Source organism: Equus caballus, chromosome 9, assembly GCF_041296265.1.
Source record: "Equus caballus isolate H_3958 breed thoroughbred chromosome 9, TB-T2T, whole genome shotgun sequence".
In the NCBI taxonomy this organism is placed as follows: Eukaryota; Metazoa; Chordata; class Mammalia; order Perissodactyla; family Equidae; genus Equus; species Equus caballus.
Window position 1 is genome coordinate 55,213,810 of NC_091692.1, and position 4,817 is coordinate 55,218,626.

A 4,817-nucleotide genomic window follows, 5' to 3' on the forward strand; every position below is an offset into this window, starting at 1 on the left:
AGGGTCTCCAAGACGGGATCAGCGTCTTTAGAAGAAGACGAAGAGAGACCAGAGTTCTCTCTCCATCTCTGCCATGTGAAGACACAGCAAGAAGGTGGCTGTCTGTAAGCAAGGAAGAGCCCTCACCAGGAATCAGCACCTTGATCTTGGACTTAACCTCCAGAACTGGGAGAAGTAAATGACTGTTGTTTCAGCCACCTGGGGTTATGGTGTTTTCCTAGAGCAGCCCACAACGACCAACACACTCACTCAAAATACCCCTCTGCTGTGGGCATAGTTCAGAAGAACTGTGCTCCAACCTCGCATAAAGAATGTGTGTGATCAGACCACTGAAGTACTCAGCAACTATGAAAGAGAAAGAATTTTAAAACGTACAGATCTAGATACTTCCATTACTAAGAAACACAGCTTAATTTCATCTCCTAGTCATGGATTTATAAACCGCGATTCTTCTCACAGCCTGTGGAAACTATGACAAAAACCTCTCAGGGGAGATGTGAGAAAGAGGGAGAGAGGAGAATCAAATAAGAAGAGTCCGTTTTATAAAGGTTAGAGAGTTCTCTTGGAACACAAACCTAGGTAGCATGAATGTGGGCAGAAATGTCCCACCAATCAAGTGAATACCCACTAATCCTTGAGACCTAACTCAAATGCTGTATCCTGCAAGCTCGCGCCACTCCTTCCCAGGCAGTCAGTCATAAATTACTCTGTGCTCCCCTTTCTCCATTTCAGCACTGAGCAAAAGGCACTATACTTGCTTATGGATCTGTCTCTTCCACCAGACCTTGAAATCATCTAGGGCAGCGTGTTACTCTCTCCAGCACCTAGAATGGTGACTGGCATGAAGCAGTTTGCTCAAGTGGAGCCACTCTGCTTGGCTGAATACAAGAGGAACTCTCTGTGCTATCTCACAGCTTTTCTGCAAATCTGAGATTATTCCAAAATAAACAGGTTTTTTAAAAAAGGCACCAGGAGCCAGTGTATTATCAGTAATAATCACACCTGCCTTACATGTCACGCAAGAAGACAACAGCTACTAGAGAGCCTTGCCTCGGGGTTTTTCAGACGTGCCAGCAGAAGTCAGTAACCTTACATGTAGCAAACTTGAAAAACAATGAGTAACAAACACTTGAGACGCTAATCCTGACCTTAACTTTGGTCAAACTGTTTAACTTTAGTCTCAGTTTGTTAAAAGGGAATAGTAATTCCGACCCTACACGGCTGCCGTGCTACATGAAGTCTACAGAGTATACATCAAATGAGCTCTCCTAACGATGTTCTAATCAATACGTGTTAGTGACCTTCCCCAGGCAGTGTTGCATCTGGACTAACGCTTCACCGCAAACCAGGTGCATACTGTAACTAGTTCCACCGGCACGGACTGTAAAGTCCCGACACAATCACCATTCGGGCTATGATTACCTAGAAAATAATCCTACATATGTGTCCACAGATGCCAACCCTGCCAAGATGTCCTAGGCCAGAACCCCCCAACCCAATAAACAGGCTATTCAAAACTCAACGCAACCGCAGGGGTCAGCAGCTCCTGGCACCCACCTCCCCCCGACTAAGCTCCAGAAAGCGGGCACGCACACTCAGGCCGTGCTCGCCCACTAGGAAGAGGTGGGTATCTCCAGGGACGATCCCGCTGCTGCCAACAGCGACGTGCGGCAGCCTGGGGTCTCCCGCTAGTTGCTGAGAGCAGCTGGACCCTGAGTGGCCAGGACCGTCCACTTCCAGGCGTGGTGCTCTCGGGCACCAGCATCCTCAACCGAAGGAGGCGAGGGTGGCAGCAGCGCATCGGTGCGCTGGGGAAAACAGGGAGTGGGCGGGCAGCCACGGACACCACCGCCCGGACTAGAAACCCCCCCCCACCGGGCAGCTCCCCGCCTGGGCGCCCGCGTTCCAGTCGGAGAAGCCAGGCGGTCGGAAGCGCCCCGACTGCGTGCAGGGCTGCGTGGGGCGCCCGGGGCGCCGCTTCCGCGCCGAGAGCCCGGGCCCGCGGGGAAACGGAGGCCCGCCGGGTCCCCGGGAGCCCGGCTCGCGGAGCGAGCAGGTGACGGCGGGGGCAGGGCGGCTGCGACGCCGCGCGGGCGGCGGGCGGGTGTCGGGCGAGTCTGGGCGGCGTCGGGAGGGACCGGCGAGCGGGGGAGGGGCTGAGGCGGGGGGAGGAGGGAGGAGGAAGAGCGAAGGGCCCTGGCGGGACTCCCGGCGCCCAGCTGCCCGGCCCGAGCCCTCAAGCCACCGCCCCCAGGCCCCGCGCAGACGCTGGACGGTCCCCGCCTCCAAACCTCCCCCCCCCGGCCCGGTCAGAGAATAACTTACCCGTTTGCCGACGCAATCGCTCCTGCTGGCCCCTCTGACGGACTCCTCCGGCTCGTCGTCTTCCGGTGATGAAACCGGAAGTCCCACCCCTCCCCAAGAGGAAAACGGAAAGCCGAAGGAGTCAATCTAAGGAAGGGGAGACGCGCGTCAGGCTGAGAGCCTGGCGGCGTCTGACCGGGAAGGCCACCTGGCACTTCCAGCGGCTCCCCGAGCGGGTAACCCCCGGGCGATCCCGCCTCCTCCCTCTCCATCCCTCCTCACTCCACCCCTTCGCTCGCCCGCGGTAAAGAACCCCGAGGGCGGTGCGGGAGAAACGGACGCGCCCGGGCCGGGTGGGAGCCGGAGGCCTGCGGGCCGGGCGGCCGGCCTCCGCCTCCACCGGCCCAAGCGATGCCCGGCGCCTCTGAGGCCTCCTCTAACGGAGCGAGGTTTTCCTGCTGTGCCAGGCGCGTGCGCACCTCCGGGTTAGGAGAACAGCCTCTGGATGCTCCTAGCAGGGGTCCTCAGAGTCGCAGACCCTAGGAAGCCACGAGCCGAATTCGGATTCTAACGAAAAATGCAGGAGGATCGGGGTCCAGTTCTCAGAAGAGGGGGCTGGGCTGCGCTGGGCTGGGCTGGTGTCTGGCTAACACAGAGGCTGAGGGAGGGATGCGCTGGAATGAACATGTGGAGCGAGAAGAAGCCCAGACCAGGTTCTTTGTGTGTCTGTGGCCGACTGCCTTCCTCCAGCTGCAAGTGCAGAGAACGTGTGTCACCACAGGGCTCTTGCACTGTCCAGCACACACTCACGCAAGGTTTATTTTTATGAATACAACGTAAAACCAAGAACATTCCCAGTCCTCGTTATCTTCCATAAGAGCATCTACCAAATCTAACTGACAGTCCAAACCTGGACAGTCCCAAACCTGACATGTTGCCCTCCTTCAATACGATGACGTCCCCTCCTGATCATGTCACTATATACTCCCAATAAGTATACTGGGTGGTCATCTTTATCCATGTGCATATGCTTCTTTGGTAAAATTTTTTAAAGCAAATACTTAAATTTCTCTATCCCCAACCTCTTTGTCTTCTTATTACTAGTTAATTGGTCTTCTGGCTAATCACTGGGCGGATTTCTGTCATCCCTCTGAATGTAATCTATCCGGAAAATACTTCCTATCTGGCTCCCAAACCACAGCAAGACCCAGGTAGCCACATGGCTTGGGTTTGGGTAGAAAACGTGGACCCATCAATGAGAGCTGGGGAGACCCATCATGACCCGGGGAGGCAGAAAACCACGGCTCTGGACTCAGGCATCCCAGGGTTGGAATCTCCTAGATTCAATGACCTCATTCGTCCTCCTCCTCTCCTCACCTGGTGGCAGCTGAATAATTGACCAAGACACTGCAGGTCTCAGAGATTCAGCAGGAATGCAGATCAGCAAATACATCTTCTTATTTAGTGACTTGGTAAAACTGATGTTCCCTTGCTCAGAAATGGTTATATTTTACAACCAACTTTTGTTAATTGACTACTATGAACACCCTTGTTAAAATATAAATTGGCGTCAGAAACCTCGTGTACAGTTAGTCCTTGGGACCTCTGCCAAATACATCAGGTAGGTCCACGGAATCCGAAAACCTCACAAGATTCAACCAAATCTGGCGAGCATGGACTGTGCTTAAATAGTGACGAGTACCAAACACCTGCGAATATTTAACCAAGAGGACTTGATGTTGTCCAGCACCAGAGAAGAAGTGGCTCCTTATGGATGCCTCAGCGAGGCTGATGCCACAGGTGGGTCCCGTTTCTGTGACAAGAGGCAGGGTAAGCTGGCCCCATGATCCAGCCGTTTTAGACATGACGCAGCAAGCTTTAAAACTGACATTTCAAGCACCCACAAAGAGATGGAATGTGTGGCACTTTGTTTTTATTTGGAATCATAAGAGAAACATTTTTAATAAACCCTTAACTTCTTCTCCATTAATGCTATTTAAATAGTGAATTCATAAAGACTGAAGTGATTTGTTTACTTATACTTAGCTGTAGAAAACTTACGTGCTTTTGTTTATTTGTTTACACCATCAAATCCAATCAAGCCAAACAAGATGGTCGACTGAAATGACTGATGAATGCAACCTGAGCTGACAGCTTTAAATTTGGGATGTGTTACTGATGTCAGGTTGATCAGTTCTCTGTCTAAAATTGATGCTATTTAAAGCTTTGAACAATTTAGATGTAGTCACTGAGTAAAATCCCAACGGGGTGAGAGAATTCCATCAGGGCTGATTCTGCTGTGGTGAATTTCCATGTGCGCAGGTGTCAGAGGGAGAGTGGCCTCTCCCGATGGGGTAGTGAGACAGAACAGGATGCAGGAGGGGCGGTGGGCTGGCGTCACTCACAGCAAAGGTAAAGAGGCTTAGAATAAAGATAGACGCATCTTCTCACAAGGAATCCCAAATGGCATAAGAGTGTGAATATTGGTCATTTCTGTTTCAAAACTTTTCAAG

The 4,817-nt window shown here is 52.4% G+C and overlaps 1 long non-coding RNA gene across 1 annotated transcript; it reads left to right on the plus strand.

Moving 5' to 3' along the window:
• The first annotated feature begins 2,412 nt into the window (after positions 1–2,412).
• On the plus strand, positions 2,413–4,294 carry LOC138915592 (uncharacterized). The gene is made up of 2 exons (XR_011421622.1): positions 2,413–2,540; positions 3,409–4,294. It is a non-coding gene; the product is annotated as an uncharacterized lncRNA (long non-coding RNA).
• The last annotated feature ends 523 nt before the right edge of the window (positions 4,295–4,817 follow it).